This window comes from Sminthopsis crassicaudata, chromosome 2, assembly GCF_048593235.1.
Source record: "Sminthopsis crassicaudata isolate SCR6 chromosome 2, ASM4859323v1, whole genome shotgun sequence".
In the NCBI taxonomy this organism is placed as follows: Eukaryota; Metazoa; Chordata; class Mammalia; order Dasyuromorphia; family Dasyuridae; genus Sminthopsis; species Sminthopsis crassicaudata.
Window position 1 is genome coordinate 512,448,647 of NC_133618.1, and position 19,828 is coordinate 512,468,474.

Genomic DNA, 19,828 nt, shown 5'->3' on the forward strand with positions numbered 1-19,828 from the left:
ATTTCAAGGAAGTAATCAATAAGAAAGTCCCCATATATATGAAAAAAATATTTAAGGCAGCACTTTCTTTGGTAGAAAAGAACTGGAAAACAAAGTAGTTGCTAATTGAATGAAGAATGGCTAAGCAAATTTTACAGAAATATAATATAATAATGGAATATTATTGTGCTGTATCAAATTATAGATGTAATAAACACAGGGAAGCATGAAAGATCTATATTAACTGATGCAGTGAAGTAAGTTTAAAGACAATAATATACACATAATTACAAAAACACAAATGGGAAAAAAATCACACACCAAAAAATCAAAAGCGAATGTAACAAAATTAATAAGATCAAGTAAGTCTCAAATGAAAAAATATGAGACAACAGTCCACTATCAAGATGGGAAGCCCACAGTTTTATACTTTGTATATATTTACAGATGCTTTCAATGGAGTGATCAGTTTTTTTTTTCTCTTTTAATGAAATACTATTTGTTATATGTGATAGCTTTCTCAGGGGAGGGAAAGATAGTTGAAATTATTATAATAATGTGAGAAATAAAATATATCAATTAACAACTTATTTGTCTTACATTATTAGTAACCAAAACTTATTTAAAATAATCTATCAATTTTATTCTGCATGAGTTCTTTTTATCAATTCTCAGCAGAAACACTGAATTTGATAGGTCCTAGGGATTGACTTTTAGAGATAGGAGGATCTGGAATGTAAAGAAAAAAAATAATAGCTTTTGTATTAGGTGTATGAAAAAAAAAATTGAAATCTTAAAATGATCAGCCTCTTTCAGCATAAATTGAGTATTTTGGCTGAGGGAACTAAATAAAATCCCTCATTCTGTTTTCCAGGCTGATGCTCAGCTTGCAAACTATACTAAAAGATGCATACTGACCAGACTCTCACACTTATGATCTTCAGAGGAACAAAGTATCATATAAAATATGATACAAAGTCTCATAGCTGTCTCTCTGCAGGTCTAAGAAACAATGGGAGATAAGAGATGCCACTCTATTTTATATATTTTTGTCACTAGATGGGGCTGATGCACTTGCAAACCTGAGCCTTTCCTATAAGAAAAGTAAGTTGAACTTGGGGTTGTCAGGGAGAGGAAATAAATGTCATATAATACTTGTTGCCCCCGGCATGTGCTAAGAGTTGCATTAAGTGACAAAGACTGACATTGACCTTCTGTCCACACAAAACAAAACCCTTGTACCCTTTTTACTCATAAAAGACTGCTTCTTCTTCCATAAATAGCAGAACCAGGGAGATGACATCAAAGGGAGTGATACATACCTTTCCTTCTCAATTGCTCAAAACTGTGACTAGAAATTCATACACCTAGGGTATATTCAGTTGTGGGGAGAGGAAGGAACAGAAAGGAAGAGTGACAAAACACACAGTCCACCTTTGGGCAGTTGCACTATAAGAGGTGCATCCTATCCTTAAAGAATCTGTATTTTTACAAAGCAATTGCCCCAGGATGGTGTCTGCTATGGATGAACTATTGGATAACCAATAATCTCATCTCCCAACCCTGAGGAAATGTGTGTGTGTGTGTGTGTGTGTGTGTGTGTGTGTGTGTGTGTGTATTATATATCTTTGCTTAGCACATATTAGTATCCCTAATACTTAGTATAATGCCTAGGACAAAGTAAAACTTTAATAAATGTTTTGTTAATCAATCTAAAAAGGGAAGAAAGAAATCTGCTGTTGGGGACATAGGTCCCACAAGAAGTGAACCATCGTGGTAAGAAAGAATATGAGTACACTGATATCATATGATTCGAGAGGATAGGGTAATGGATAGGAACAACAATCATTTTACAATATCTATATGGAGTAATCCCCGGCTACTTGTTGACTAATATTAAAAAGTCCCCATTCACTATTGAAGGAGAAATAAAATACTATAAATTATGCAAGGCCATTATCCACTATTATAACTCCTCATTCTTCTTGAATAAGAGACCTTGCAGTTTTGTCTAAAAGGATCCCCTCCCCCCATAATTATAAAAATATTTGGTCACTTCTCTCTCTCTCTACTACCCTTAAACAGGAAATGTTTTCTTATTCCAATAAATTCTTCTAGTTGCATTCCAAATTTATTATTCTCCATTTCCCAGAAAATATTTATGTAGGTGTCATAACATTGTAAAATTAGAACCTTAGTTTTCAATAACTTTATTTTGAATACAATAAGACCCTGTACTTTGTCAGCTGACAGTGTCTGCCCAAAGAAGATTTCAATATAATGAGACACTAATTTTCCTCTTTCTCCAATACCTCTCCTATAAATTGTTTATTTATCTTTCTTAAGATGTCACAAAATGCTGCTCCTTAGCTTGTATTCTCAGATGGACTGAAAGAATAAAAAAAAAAAATCCAAACTCTCTATATCCTAGGAAACTGAAGTTGCTTTTCAGTGAGTACAATATTCTTTGGCAGACTAATAAATTGCTTTAAGTTTGGTCTTTTGTCTTTAACTCATAATCATAGGATCCCTGTTAAATATTCCTTTCCCAGAAGGTCCCATTTACTTCAATTAAAATATTTTCCCCAGAAGAAATGAGGAATTTGAGCTGTGGGAACCCTAGGAGCAGGGAATATATCTTACCTCAACCCCTATATCAATATGCATCTTACACCCAAGGGTAAATTACAGCTTTGCAAATGCCTCTGAGTAAAATCTTACTGTTAACTCAGGAACAGAGAATGACATTTTGAGGGAGATAAACTAATTATTTTACAGGTTAGATGAGATGGTTGTGCAAGTCCCTTTTAATTCATATGAAAGTTCATCCTAATTCCTTTAAACAAATAAAGAATGCAGCATAGTTTTTGATGTCTAAAGAAGGTTGTTCAGTAAGAGAATTTTAGTATTTGCATTTAGTAAAGGCCTTAGATGCAATCTAATCCAATCCTTTTATTTTAAAGACAAAAAAAAAAAAGAGAGAGAGAATGAGTCTACAGGGTAATTTTTTTTTTCTGTCTCTAACACCAGGTACCCATAATTCTGACATTAAAAGTGTAAAAAATATAGCCTCAAGAATTACCACAGAGCACTAGGGCATCAGGAACTATAGTTCTTGTCCAAGTTCTAAAAATAACATTTCTATGACATATCATATCAATTCTCCATTGACCATCTTTTTTTTCTCCCTGAAGGGGAATGGGAATCACTTTCTTATGTTTTCATGACTCCTTGTGTTTCAGACATAGAAATTTTTAAAGAATTCCAAGATTTGAGAGATTAGACTCAGGAACTTCATGGAGAGTCAGAACAATTTCAAAATTATGCCTGATAATAGAATGTCCCCATTTGGAAACTGCTGGCTGGATAAGAGTTTCTCTTCAGGCAATGTGCTCCCAGGGCTTAAAGTAATTTTCTAAAGGGAAACCCAACATTCTCTGCTTTGAGGTTATGTCTACCTTTGGTGTGGTCACCACTCCCCTACCCAAAATTACCACTGAAGCTAGATCTGGAGCCTCAGCTAAATACTGCCATGCTATAGGCTGGTTCTAGTTTCAAGGACTCCTTACCCTTACCCAGAGTTTGAATTCAAATGTAGAACAATTTGCTATTACTTTCATTTTTCTGTTACTTTCCTCAGTTGAAAATTAGGAGCATACACTGAAATTAGAGACATAGATCCTATCACCAACTTGAAATATGAGATTTTCTATAGGAGTGATTATGCTTCTCACCTTTGGTAAGTGTTCTGGGGACCCCATTTGGATTCAGGAAGTTGCTACATGGTAAAATAAATTGAACAATTGAGCAATCCCCCCACCTCATTCCATCCTATTACTATTTAAACAAGAATACTTAGGAAAAGGAGTTGAAGTTTTTACTCTCTTGTCTTGGTAGTCCCTGCCTCTGGATAGAGCTGGATTAGGTGGTAGGAGAGTAGCTAGAGTTTGGTCATTTTGTAGTCAGACAATTCTAATTCTGTCTTACTAGTTGTAATATAATATTCTTTATATAAGTACCTGTATTACAAAGTCATTCTGAATTTCACATGAGTACATGTAAAATGTATTGCAAATTTTAAAACACTAAATATCAATTGAATAATAGTTATTATTATTATTATTATTATTATTATTATTATTATTATTATTATTATTATTCACACTAACTCCAGAGATGATTTCTGAACTCTTTAGGAATAGAAAGGAGGCATTGGTTGTTTTGTTTTTGATTTTCTTTGTGCCCCCCCCTCAAAACTTAACATATAATCTTTTTAGCTAAGGCTTATTGAGTTGATGACTGTTGAAATTCATTCAGCTTAATAACCATACACATTAGAGCCTCTGCCTATGCACATAGTCTTTAAATATTCCTTATAATTAAGGCCATTGAGATTTTTCTGCCTCTTTGAGATACTGATGGAGAAACACCAGAAATATAGAAGAGGAAGATGAGATCCAGGGTTTTTTATCTTTTGTTTATTTTCTCTCACTATTAGGAGCTAAACTATTACCTTCTCTTCTTTTCCGTTTCAGGTACTATGTGCAATTCTAAGGTCATCCAGCCCATCTCACAAGAAGCAATAGAAGGACAAGCAGTGGATTTGCCCTGTAGTCATCAGGACATTGGCACTAATATGAATGTATTTTGGTACCGACAGCTCCCCAATGAGGAGCCACAGTTCCTCATTCAAAATTATAAAGCCAAAGTGACCAATGGAAGAGTCTCTTTGACTATCTCTTCAGACAGAAAGTCTAGCATGTTGAACCTTCCTGCCGTCACCCAGAGAGACACTGCTGTGTATTACTGTGCCCTGGAGAGTACACAGTGAAAGAACTGAAGGCTACACCTGCACATTATTTCCTGACTAGGTAGGGGAGAGGAAATTATGGGGGGGAAAGAATTATCAGGGGAGAGAGGTAATGAGGGAATTCACATCTCACAATTTCACAGCATTGTGAACTATAGTATGAGTAGAATACAAGTCACACAGAGGACAGATTATCTCTGTGGATCGTTTCACCTCCTTGTGCCCTAAGTCAAGGTGGGGCAAAAGCCTGTGGGTAGGGTCCCCAAAGTCTGGAATTATTCTCTCTTGGTAGTCCCTGCCTCTGGATAGGGAAGAATGGAGTAAGTGGTTGATATCATGTCACCTAGACTTCCTAAATAATTTTTGTCCCTGTTGCCCCTGCCCTTATCTAGATTTATCTATCTTTTATATAATGTAATAAAGTATTTTTAGGCCAGTCACAAAAGAAATGTTTTCTCAAGGTAGATACTTAATACCATTTATCCAGAATTATTATTATTATTATTATTATTTCTATTACTGCTATTACCTAATAGAGAGCAGCTAGATGGCACAATGGGTAAACTTTTGGGCCCAAACTCAAGAAGACTGATCTTCCTGAGTTCAAACCTGACCTCAGACATTTCTTAGCTATGTGACCCTGAACAAGTCTTTTAATTCTGTTTGTCTCAGTTTCTTCATATGTAAAATGGGCTGGAGAAGGAAATAGCAAATTGCTCCAGTACCTCTGCCAAGAAAACCCCAAATAGGGTCATAAAAAGTCAGACAGGACTAATGATAACTGAACAATAACAAAGGCACACAATACATCAAAGAAGGAAGAGTTAAAAGGGATTTCTTTTTTCAATTAGCTGAGATTCATTGTCATTCCCCAAATGCCCTTCACCATTGTTCCTATTACAGATCTATACAGGCTATTCAAAGTACACAGCCATATTTAATACAATTAATGGGAGTCTTAGAAGAGAAATTATGTTTAAATGAGATAGGTTAAAGGCACAAAATTTAATTTGGCATATGAGAACATTCTTTCCTACATTTTACTTCCTAAATTATATTTCATAATAATTGTAATCATCATAATAAAAAAATAAACATACCTTTTATAGACTAAATAAGTCATGTATCTTACATTTATGTGTATATTTCAAGTGCATGGAGATGGTATTATAATTAATAAAATACAGATTCATTTGAAGTTATTAGTGAATTCAGAGTATTTAATACATGTTTGCTTGATTCAGGAATAACAGCTCCCATACTTTTAAATTAGAAAGTTCTAATGTCAAAGATTTTTGCAAGCTATAATATAGTTCTTATAATATTAATATTAATTGATGGAGAAAATACATGAAGACAAAAAGCTACTCTGAATTCAGTTACATCTTTAAATGACATTAATGTTTTCATTTTTCCTTCTGGCATCCTAAGTATACTCATTAAGGGTCCACTTGAAGTGTTTCCTTCTTCCTAAAGCCCTTTTCAGGCACACCAACCCTAAGTGATTATTCTCTGGATATGAAAGAAGATTGCATTCTCAAGACAAAAGCACAAAACAATGTGGCAGCCAACAGAACTCAAGCGGTTTCAAGCCTTATTATTAAAAGTAAGTTTTGTTGTGTTTGTTTTTAGACCAAGGATACTATGGTATAATGGAAAAATCACTGGATTTGGACCCATGCATCCTGGATTGCCTGACTGAAACTGTTTCATTACTCATTCATGGACAAGTTATTTAAGTTATCTGGGGCTTGGATTTTTTTTTCTCTATAAAATAAAGAGGTAAAACTAACTCATTTTTAAAAATCTCTTCCAACTATAAATCCTTTGTTCCTTTGACAATCCTTCTCTACTCTCCTGATCAAACCACATTTCAAATATTGCTTTCAGTTCATAGAGTTTATTCATTGACAAACTTGAATATATATATATAAAGAATCATAACTATAATAGGCAATTGCTAACTATTTCATTAAAATGATTGGTTGAAGAAAGCATAAGTTATTATGCTGGAAGGAAAATACAAAGCTGAAGTTTGAAGCAGAGAAGACATGATAGTTATCTCCAGATGTTGAAAGTACTATCATACGTAGCTATTTAATATGCTGTATTTGGTCCTGCAGGGCACAACTAAAACCACCACTTGAAAAAATGGAAGTTCTAAGGAAAAACATTTGGTGTCAACATTATAAAAATTTTTCCAATAATTAGAGTTCTCCAAAAATTTAATCAGATATATCATAGAGATAATGAGTTTCCAATCTTTAGAGGTATTTTTAAATAGAGACTAGATAATCACTTGTCAGAGATGTTGAAGGCAGAATTGATGATCTTATGGATAAATAATCTAAATGTAAAAAAAGCACAATAATAGTTAAGCCAAAAAAAAAAATAGAAGCAAGTAGAAAGTTGTATTCTTTACAATTATAGATTGGGAAAATATTTTAACCAGACCCAAAAAAGTTCATAGTAGAATTATTTGTATTAACAAAAATTTGAAGGAAAATGTTTTTCCCTAATGATTGGACACATAGAGGTATATAAATATAAACAAATATTATTATGATATAAAAATAATGAATATGAAGAACTTAGAGAAATATCAGAAGGTATGTATAAGAAAAGCAGAACCTAAAGAACAACATACAGCAACTACAATAAAGTAAAATAAAGAGAAAACAAAACTATTATTTTTGGTGTCATTCTATCAAAATTAAACAACAGACTTTTCCTTTCTATTAATTGCCAACAAATTGTTTTCAGGAAAGATACTTTATGTGCAAAAGAGATGACAATAAAGAGGTTGATGTATATGTTTACTGTCATGTTTATTGTTTCAAAATAAAATAAAATGTTACTTTTCAAAATAATAACATTTTAATAGCAGTTGGATTAAATATCCTCTGATATACCATCCATTCAAAAAATTAATAAATAAATAATACTTAATTTAATGTATCACATAACTCATATATCACCTTTTGTAGCTATATTTATATTCTGATATCCTCCGCAGCAGAATAAGAATCTCTAGAATTCTTAGATACTCAAAATTTGAAGACCTTTCCTGATAATATGTAATACATAGAAAGGTATAAGGAGATAGAATTCTTGCTTTGAAGCCAGATAAACCCATGTTCAAATCTTCTCTTTTACACCACTTCCATGACCCTGGGCAAATCATTTAATTCCTAAGTACTCTAAGTTAGAGATATCAAATGTGTAGTAGAAACTAGATTAAAATGTAACTGGGATTTTTTTTCATTTATTATTATAATTTATTTTAAACTAAAATGAAAAGTAAAAACATTGTTATGTACACAGCAGAACATGAGAGGATTCACTATAAAGCAATGTTTCCATTTAATGAAAACTTATATAATAAATACTACATTGTTTTCATAGCTGTCCAGCTTTTCTTAGCTTCCTTATAGGTTTTCCTTTGTTCTCAGTTGTACATTTTTACTGTATTTTTTCCTCATTCCCTCCTCCAAGGTTATGATTGAACACATACACACTTATACCCATACATATACATCGATATCTATAAACATACATACATATACATATACTCATACATATATATATATAAAACCATACTATGTTTGTTGTATTTTAGGTGGATAGCATTTCTTTCAAAAGTCCAAGTCTTTCCATGTTTTTCTAAATCAGCTAGCACATCATTTCCTACACCATAACAATATTCCAATCCAATCACATTCTATCTGGAGATTGTCTATAAAAGTTTTTAAACATCCATTTTTCTGTAGTCCTATTCTTGGCTGCCTAGGATTTATTGATACAAGAAAATTTCAACTTAAAGTAATCAAAATTATTCATTTTATACTTCAACAATGTTCTTACATTATAATATTGTTTAAGGTCTGATACTATTGAATCTGCTTCCTTTCCATCTTTTTATTTCTGATTTCTTTGAAGTTTCTTTTAATTGAACTGTTATATTTTCTAACTCAGTCAAATATTTTTAGTGATTTAATAAAATGGAATTACACAAATAGGTTAGGTAAAATTATCATTTTTATTACTCTTGAACAATAAATCTTACTAATTTAGACCTAACTTTACTTGTATAAAAAAGTGTTCATTTATATTTGTATATGGGTAAATTAATCCCATTCGAAACAATAATTACTTATGTATTTTCCTCCTTTCTTTTTTCCCTCATTATCCTTTTCACCCTATTTCTATTCTTCCTTATTCCTGTTTTACTTCTACCCACTACCTTGCCCTCCTATTTCTTAATCTCCCTACCTCCCCAAGAATCCCTTCCTTATCCTCTTTCCTACCCTATCCCCTTGCCCTGTTATTTCTTTCTGAATTTTGAAGATTTATATATATATATATATGTATATATATGTACATATATATATATACATATATATGCATTATTCATATTACATGTGCATGTCAGATTGGTTCCCTTTTCTTGGCTAGATAAAAAAGGTCATTCTTTCCCTCATTTCTTTCTTACTTATCCTTAATCACTGAATGGGTAATTGCCTCAGTCAAACTAAGATCTATTAAAGACCTTAGCTTAAGAAAATCAAGGTCTGCCATTATATTCAGGGCCATCTCCAGTCATCCTGATCTATATCTGGCCACTGGATCCAAATGGTTCCAGATGAGAAAGTGAGTCTTGTGACTTCTGCACAGCCTTCTCTCATTCAAATCCTATTCACTTGCATGTCATGGCATCACCTCCTTGATGTCATGGTAGTCTTTGAGAACAAAAAACAAACAATAACAACTGCCCTGTTCAAGAAGAATAAGGTGGCAGTACTACCTGCCTTCCCAACTAGCTTCTTTTATATTGGGTTTTTTTTTTGCCCTATATGTATGTGATAATCACTCTTTTCCCTTATACAATTCATCCTATCAAACTCAGCTAAGCCCAAGACTATTTTTCAAACTACCCAAATAAAAGAACTGATAATATTTTCAATATATAAAAAGTAAATGATTTGATTTTATTGAGTCCCTTATATCTGGTCCTTGACTTTTACTTAATATTTTTCTGGATGTTATATGTTCCCCCTAGGTTTTGCTGCTTTTATTACAAATATCTGAAAGTTCATTAAACATCTTTTTTTTTAATTCAAAATTATACTTAACTTTTCTGGGTAAATTACTCTTAGTCATAATCCCAGCTCTTTTGCTCTATGGTATACAATATTCTAGTATATATATGGTCCTTCAATGTAGTAGCTGCTAGATCTTGTGTAATGATTGTTAAAGTCTCATGATATTTATATTGCTTATTTTTTCTGCTTCCAACATTTTCTTTTTTACTTGAAAGTTTTGAAGTTTGGTCATGGTATTTCTCCTCCTGGGATCTCTTTTAGGTGATGACTGGTGATATTTAAAAATTTCTGCTTTGCCTTCTTGTTCTAGAATTTCAAGACAATTTTGCTTGATAATTTCTTGTCATATTATATCAAGATATTTTAAATTATAATTTTCAGTCAGTCTGATTATTCTTATACTATTTCTTCTCAGTTTGTTCTCCAGACAAGTTGCTTTTCTGATGAGATCTTTTTCTTCTATTTTTTTTCTATTCTATTTTTTCATTCTTTTAATTTTGTATTATTATTTCTTTGTGACTTGGAACATCATATATATGTATATGTGTTATAAATATGTGGGTAGCTAAATACTATAGTATTATACTTTAAAATATTAAAGAGTTTTAAATATACGAATGTTTGTTGACCTGTTATTTTTTGTTTTGATATTTAAATTAATACTTTAAGTTTAAAATATAAAAATAAGCCACTATTATGTATTTATTGTTAGTTTCAGAAGATAATAATATTTATAATTTCAAAGAAAAGCTGTGTTAATAAAATTATTATAGTCATAATAATAGATAGCACATAGTAAACACCCTATAAATGCTAAGTGTTTTATGATTATCTCATTTGAGTCCCACAACAAAATTGATAATGATTATCCTCATTTTATAGTTAAAGAAACTGAGATAAACACAGGTTAAGTTACTTAACCAGACACACAAAGCTAGCAAGTGTCTGAGACCAGGCTTGAGCCTATGTCTGCCTAACTTCAAGCAGCTAGATGGCACAGTGGGTAAAGTTGCAGCCCAGAATCAGGAGCATTTATTTTCTTGAGTTCAAATCTGGCTTCAGATACTTATTAGCTGTATGACTCTGAAAAAGTCATTGAACCCTATTTGGCTCAGTTTCCTCATTTAGAAAATAAGCTAGAGAAGGAAATATCAAACCACTCCAGTATCTCTACTGAGAATACTCCAAATAGGGTCACAAAAAGTCAGATATTATTGAAAAAAGACTGAACAACAACTTCCTGACTTTAGATCCAACATTATCTACTTTACTTTTAATATAAAATGTATGTGTATTATAAATCAAACTATAGCAAAAGAAAATAGAATTGAATAATAATTTGAGTTTATAAAAAGAAAAATTGTTTTCATAAAATACAAAAATGATGTAATTGTTGAATAAAATTATAACAAATATAAAACAAAAAATATATTATTTGAGAAAGTCAAAGAATCAGAAAATCAATTGTTCCACCTAAGGTGAGAATAGTATTTTCAGATATTAACTGTAGCAAAACTATGCTGTCTTGGAAGGTACATCTTCACAGGAATAGAGCAAAGAGTGCAGGAAGAGCCAGAGCATCAGTTAATGATGAGCCTGGGGCCTGAGGGCCATGGAAGTTGCTTCAGGTTGAGGTTTGATAGTGGCTGGGGAGACCAGAGAGGTCAGTACCACTGAAGGCACTTACTAGCTATAACATATCATTTGCCTTTAGGCCCTACATGGGGTCAGTCTATGGATGTTTTCTCTAAGTTCTCAAACATACCCTTGGGATAATGGAGTGGAATCTCAGAACAGCAATGTAGCTGAAATAAATGCATCCAAAGTTGTCTGAAAAGCTTTTACTTCACAGACTCAACTGTTAATAAAACTAACATTTATATGGTTTTGTTTTTGTCTGAAACTAAGAAACATACAAGGAAATGGCACTGAAAAATCAATCAATAAGCATTTATTACATGCTTATTATTTGCAAAGCACTGTCCTAGGTTCTGGGAATACAAAGACAAAATTAGGCTCCCTATAGGAGCCTGTACTCTATTGGAGGAAATTGTATATATTATATATATATGTATATATATATAAACATTAGGGAGGCATTGTGGAGAAGTGAATATAGTAGTTCTGGAGTTGGAGTTACAGAAGAGTTGGGCTCATATCAAATCTATAAGGGAATTGTGATAATTATATAGAGAGATACACCATCATATAAATAACTTGTGAGAAAGCTGTACCATGTACAGAATTCAAAGAAATGGTGCTAAATGATTTTGGCAAGTGTTTAGCTATATTTAACAATAGCATAACCTTAACAATAGCAATAACCTTAGCATAAGCTAATCTTGGTGAATTCTTCTGGTTATATTTCATCTCCTTAATCCCCTTGAATAGCAGAGACACTCTACTTAAAGATAAACTTTGTTAGAAGCAAATGTTGATAATAATATAGTTAATGCATCCCTCATTTTTATGTCTCATGACCTTTCTAATACAAATCAAATTTCATGCCCTGGAACACATTATGTTCTTGTTGGCAAGACTGGTAGTTAAAAACATACAATACATGAGAGCCAGAGTAGATTGAATAGCAATCTGTAGCTTCCCAGACAACATGAATTAAAGTGATGGTGTTTTGAAACAGAATCAAAATTTAGACTACAAAGACTTTCTTTAACTGTTCCCTTGAATCGGGTTCTAAACAATTCTTCAAAGAAAAGGAAAGCTGACATTAGCATACAGGAAGCACAAAGTAAATTAATATCATATTCTTTCTAATTCTTCCTTCCCCCTTCTTACCTCTATTCCATTTCTTCATCTTGGAGTACATGAGATAAAAGAAGAAGTTAACATTTGATTTAAAATTTGATCACATTCTATTAAATGAAGATTGACATACAACAATATACTAGATGAAGATGAAGTCATGTACATGAGTTCAGCCACCCTAAGAGAGATAAGAATGTGCCACAAGTATAGAAGTTTAATTTAAATTCAAAGTCTATGTCATTGAAGACAAAAAGTAGAAAACAGATAGCAAGTTCCTTTAAGGAAACCAGGATCATAATCTGAAGATTTAAATCAGTGGGAGAGAATAGTAAATGAGAAAATTCTAGAAAAGGATACTGGGGACACTCTCTATAGTGCAGCAGATATATGCATATCCAGTGAGTAATACAATGGACTGGCCATTAATCTAAGGACAAAGACTAACCTTAATCAAGTTGGGGTGGTTAAAATATTGAATCTTGCTTTCTAGAGCCCCCAAGTCAGGGTGATTAAAATATCCTGCTTTCTAGAGCCCCCAAGTTAGGGTGATTAAAATAGCCTTCTTTCTAGAGCCCCCAAGTTGTGGTGACAAAACACACCATTGCTTTCTAGAGCCGCCACACCAGGATGATTAAAATATACCTTTCTAGTGGAGAAGTGATGGTGGGTGATCCTTGGGATGATGGAAAAAATGGAGTCCCTTTATTTTAAGGGCTTTCCCCTTTATATAATATAACAAAAACACTGGACACATGGGACCACAAACAACTTGCTATTGTATGTAGAACTGAACCAGACATTGTTAGCAGGTTCCCTCTGGGCTTAAGGTCTTATGCCTTACCCAGAGTTTCCCCACTGTCTGTGACCCTCTACATAACCCTTTTTTGCCCTAGTCCTATTTATTCTGTTGTGTTTGGACAAAGATGAGTGTTCTAGTAGACAGGTACAATAAAAGTTCCAGTTCTGAAGCCAAATGACCTAGGATTCAATTTTATCTAGAATGTCCACTATCTGTATAATCTTGGGCTTGTCAATGTTACTAGGATTGGGTATATTCATTTGTAAAGTGAGAAGGTTGAATTATCTGGCCTCTAAGTTTCCTGGAAGTTCTAGATCTAAGATCCTCTAATACTAAGAAGTTTTTTTTCAGGTGCTGCTAACTAACATAATAGAATGGCTAGAGACAAACACATATTCCTATTTTCTTTAGACAAATTGTTTGATCGTAAATTATACTCTGTGACACCTCACTTTATCCCCTCTCCCGCCCAATTCTAATACAAGAAAGCTACTGATTTACCAACAATAATCACTATGGTCTATTAGTCAAATATGTTCTAAATATTATTTGTTCAATATTTTCCTTAAACTGATTAAAAAAGAGTAATATGTTCAATACTTGACCCAATATAAACATGTGACTATCATATTATATTTACTCATTCCTAGCATATTGGAATTCTTTAACTTCAGTTTCACTCGGAAACTTTTTTTTTTGTTACAGATTCACTGTTACAGAATAAGGAAATATGGCTTAAAGAAAAGATCAGGGGTTTTAGATCAGAAGGCCTAAGTTTTAATCCTATCTCTGACATTTATTAACTATGTGACCCTCATAAAGTGATTTTATGGATAAAAAAATTGAGGGCCAGAGAAGTTAAATGATTTCTGCAAGGATCACTGAGCTAACATTATATCTAGGATGAAAACCCAAATGTTTTTTGACCCCAAATTTAGTTCTTTTCTCACCACACTATTCTGCCTTTTACTAAGTTACTTATAAAAATCAGGGAATGTTCACATTTAATCTTCATATTAAAAATTAAGCAATAATCAACACGGTTTTTAAAAATCTAATTTCTGGTATTATATTAGGAGCAGTATTATTGCACAGAAATATACTTTTTCTTATAATTTTGCAAAATTTAATAATTTACAAGACAAATATACCTAACTTGAATAATTCCTAAACATTTCAGTATTTTTTCTACTCAATACTGATTAAGATACATAAAATTTGATAAGCATTATTTAATCTTAAATAAAAATTTGTATAATATGTCTTAAAATAAGCATTAATTATATTTCTATCACTAGAAAACAGCTATTTCATCAAGCAAGCATTTAGACAAAATGATTACTTTGTGTGTGTGTCAGCAGTTTCATCAATATAGGGAATTTCCGTGTTATAAAAAATTCCTTTGTTGATGCAAAACTACAGCTCATTGGTATATAGTCTCGTAGACCAATTGTGACAAATACGTGGCTGCATCTGCATGGAATATTCCACAGTGCTGCCTGAATGAGATTAGATTGCTATTGAGGAATATTTAATAAAATATATAAAATATAATAAAACACATAATGTCAATAGGTAGTTTTCTAAGTGAATATGAACCCTCAAAGATCCTTATTTACAATTTGGTGCCTATCCTGCTCCCTATTTCTACTTGAATTTGACACCATTGTTATAGATTCTCCTGGGGGATATTATGAAAAATAAAATGTAAATAAGTTGGTATATAAATGAATATGTAAAACAGAAAATGACATGACATTAAAGAAAAAAATTGATTTTTATTTGGAGAATTATAAGCCAGTTGTCTTTCCTACTGAGATGTCACCTTCAATAAGGTCAAAATTTGCAAGATTCTTCCACTCCTGAAGACCATAATCTGAATTGCACAATAACCATGCAGAATTGCCTGTTATTGCTACCTGTCTTTTGTTTTTAAAGAGGATCAATAACATCTCCAGGGATATCTTGACTCCTTGGTGAATTGAATTTAAGTGAAGTAGAGTTGCACAAAGTCATCTGCCTCATCCTCTCATTCAAAGTCATAGAAGACCATGGTGTCTTTCATATCTGACCAAACTCTAAGCATTTTGCAATGCCTGCTTTTTTTAGCCTCCTTCATGCTTTTGGAACAAATTGTTCTCATTCATCCATTGTTCCAGGGGATGTCTTCATACTCTTGGGGTAGACACATCCTTAACTCATCAATGAGTTTGAGACCCATTAGTTGCTCTCAACCTGATTTAGCCCTTCTGCCTAGATAATTTAACAGGATGTGCCTGCTGCATATGCGACAGTTTCTTGGAGACCCTGAGGACAAATTAGTGGTAGACACCAAACATAGATGAGCAGCCCTTAAAAGGGCCCAGTAATTACTCATACTAGAGGGATTAGTCTTCTTTGGACACACCATCTGATCATCTGCATCTGATCATAGCTACTATGTTAAGCTTCAGTACTAGAAATTTCAAGATGGAAATCTAAATAATCTGATATTTTTTGTAATTATCCTGATGTTTCAACATGGAGTTCCAGGGCAAGGTGGAGATACCAAGGCAAATGATCATCTTGAGTCACAGAAAAGAGTTTGATTTCTAGAATGGACTCACTATCTGTATCAGGAATGGTATTCAGTAAACCGGGTTCCTGATTTGTCTCAGAGAATTTCAACCAATCCCTCAACAATTGCCTTCTTTGATATTTTTCAAGCTACTTTATATGCTACCATTCATGACAGTTATTTTCAGATGTGAAACAACAATAGAATGAGAACAGGAAAGTCAGCACCATATCATGATCATCAAGAAAATCATATGAATTAACAGCAAAAATGAGATGAGGCATAACAACTTCAAGAAATTTGAGGGAGGATCAAGCAATAACTCTATCCAATATGAAGCAAATATAACTAAAGATGTCTTTGGTCAGTGATTTTCAGAAAAGTAATAAATTGTGAGGTTGGCAATGGAATCCAGAAAACAAAAGTTTTAGGAATTAAGAAAGCGGCAAGAACAAATACAGAAAATAAAGATGAAGGAAGACTTTTTAATTGAAAAAAATTGCTGATAAGAATTAGCTTTTTTAACCTGCTTGCCTCTTGTAGAGGCTAGTCCCCTATAAGGATCAGCCTGATTTCTACAAATAAACATAATTGGAAATAGCTGTCTAAGTAGAAAATTCAGAAGAAAGTAAGAAAACAAGCATTTTACCAGGTGGAATAGTGAAATCTGAGAACTATTACTCACTAGTGGTGATTTATATGGGAATAAATAAGACTACCAGAAGAAATCTAAAAAGAATCATTAGGGATTATGAAGTCTTACAAAGGAAACAAAATTTGAGGGTATATATGATATTTTATTGATTGCTGCATAGCACAAACCCCTCAAAAGAGAAAATTGTATATGCAATGTGAACCTACTGGATAAGAAGATGTATTAAATAATGGGGGTAAGTGTTTTTCCAACTAAAATCTCCATTATACAGACATAAAATCCAAAGGCCAAGGATACAGGATATCTATTGAAGGCCACACAGAATATGCTTGCTTAGAAACTAACTAATTTGATTAAGATTAAACTAAAAATAATGCTAAGAAATGGTTTCCAGATATTGACCCATAATCATATATTCTAGAAAGCAAAAGGTATGACATGGAAAAGGAAGTAGAAAAGATACTTAGTAATCTACAGCATACAATAATGGTTAAATAATGAAAAAAAAATTACTATAGAAGTCTTCATATTAAGGCACAAAGCATGAGTAATATGCAACAGGAACTCAAGATTTTAATACTGGCTGAAAAATATGACTTTATAAGAGTCTTTGTGACTTGGAACATATAGGAACACGGAAAGATAGGAAGGAAGAACTACTTTTAATTAGAGTCTAAAAGAGCTTAAAACTGAGTCAGTCTTCAGCCTAGAATTTTTACCTGAAACTGACAGTCAGTAGAATAAACATCATCTAAAAATTTTCCTCCAAGTATTTGTGAATAGAGTATAATCAAAGTTATATGTGGAGAATGGGGAGTGGAGGGAAAAGCAGTGTTGTCTTTTAAGTGAATTAATTAATGAAGAGCATAATCTGTAAATTAAGATGAAAATCCAACAGTATTGAAAGTATATTTAGATGAGGATCCAACAGTACTCTGTGTTTCCAGTTGCAAATCCTTACATGATTTTTAATTTCTTATTATAATCTTTGATTTACTGATTTACTGTAGTGTAATGAGGGAAAGTGGAGGATTAAAGCACACTATAGAGATATAAGATCCCTAAATTATGTGTACAGATAACATAATTGAGTATATGCTGGATCCTAGTGGCTTCCCTATAGAATAATTCCATTTTAGGGGAAAGTGATGACAGATTTAATTATTAGCATATGTCATATAATGGAATAGCACAGATCTTAGCCCCCATTGGATTTAAGAATAGAAAAAGACTACTCCTGGGAGGGCTAGTGAAGGTGTAAACAAAAGAACAAACATTAGAATATGTGAAAAAGGATAATTAATGCCTGATAAAGAAAAGATATGTCATGTTCCAGAAAAAATTAGGTAGAAGGAAAAGCAGGGATATGTACATCAATAAAATACTTTGTAAAAATTTATGAACCTAAATAGTGGAGAGAGAATCGGGGCAAAGATCAGAGGGAGAAATGATGGTGAAACAGCAGTGAGAATATACTACAATATACTACAAGCTGCTAGGAAAGCTGAAGGAATAAGATGACAAATTCATAGCCCAGATCACTATGCGGGTGTAGAAGCAAGATAGTGCTGTGACAGGGGACTTCAACAATCTGGTTATCTTATGAAGAAATGGAGCAACTGATACATTTTTTACTTGACATGCTGATAATTTCACCTACTGGGATATGGAAGAAGCACTGAGTATACTGCTTTCACACTCTTAGACTTCATTTAAGGAAAATGACAGGCAAAATCAGACAGACTCTCTAAATTTTAGAACAGATTTAAAGTAGTTCAAAATAGTGAGGGAAATGATTATGTATCTCCTATATTAATAGCCAATTATTGAATTAGAACTTAGGTTTTTCCCCCTTTTTTACTTATTTAGAAATTTGCCCCTGTAGGTTATTCAGACATTCTTTGAAGTGCAGGACTCATAATGAGATGAAATCTCAAGTGAAACTGACCCAACTAGAAAACTCAGATCTGATAAAAAAAATAAATAAATAAATTTTCGTTGAGATTAATTGATAAATTCTGGCCCATCGTGTTTACTCAGACAGGTTTGGAGAAAAGTAGATTACTCTAAGACAAGGTAATATGGATATTGATAAGTCTCTTTGACCAAGACTGAGGGATCAAAATCATGTGCCTCACACTCTCATTAGAATAAGGCCATTTCTCATTCTAATATTCATTCTCATATTACTTGCTAATTGATCAGAGTTGATTGCCATTCTCAAGAACACCCACTTTTCCAAGGACATATGAGCATTGACTGGATTCCATGAAGGGCCTTTAGCATTTGAAGGTGCCATTAACCCTTTTATTAATTATATGCTAGCATGCTTAATAAATTGATTAATTATTCAGAAACTGTGCCTTTTGGACTTTTTATATATAACAATAAAGATGATTAAGATCTCATAAAAATAATGTGGCATTTATGTAATGCCTTAACATTTACAAAGAACTCTATACACACACACACACACACATACATACACACACACACACACAGAGGCAGACAGGCAGATCAATAGGTAGATATATGATATATGTGTGTATGTTAGCTCATTTGATCCTCACAACACCCCTGTGACAGGTTTTATTATTCCCATTTTACAGATGAGAAAAGTAAGAATCAGAGAAGCTAAATGACTTGCAGACAGACACTTACTTAATCTAAATCTAAGTTTAGATTAAAGAAAAACCTAAGTTTCTCCTGATTCTCAGTCCAATATACTTTGAACTATACCATTCTGCCTCTCATTTCAGAACCTGAAATTCTCAAAGGAAATATAGTATGAGAGGCTATAAGAAAAAAAGTTCTGGGATGAGTCATAATTTATTCTGAGGAAGAATGCCTCTTTAGAATAGGGGCTCATTAACCAGAATTTTTAAAGGATATACAGGAAATGGAAAGCAGGGCAGGTAAGTGATTATAAATATATTCTATAAATATAAACAAATTATAAATATAAAAGAATATCAACATCCTGTGAGAATAGGATTAAGAAGATCAAGATCCAATGTAAAGTGAGGCTTTGCAATAAAGATAGGGGACAGATGTGGTTTTATTAATATATAGGACTCCATCTATCAATGAAGGTTTTCATCTTCTCTGCATTTAATGTCAGAGAGTTGCCAATGTAGTGGAAAGACGATGTCCATTGTCA

General features: G+C 32.7%; 1 protein-coding gene and 1 long non-coding RNA gene across 2 annotated transcripts in view; both read left to right on the plus strand.

Moving 5' to 3' along the window:
* The window catches only part of LOC141557871 (T cell receptor alpha chain MC.7.G5-like), a 563,004-nt gene that overhangs the window by 60,880 nt on the left and 482,296 nt on the right, over positions 1–19,828 (plus strand). The gene's annotated exons all lie outside the window — the stretch shown is intronic.
* On the plus strand, positions 3,588–7,543 carry LOC141553670 (uncharacterized). Its single transcript, XR_012485576.1, has 3 exons — positions 3,588–3,718; positions 4,515–4,850; positions 6,422–7,543. It is a non-coding gene; the product is annotated as an uncharacterized LOC141553670 (long non-coding RNA).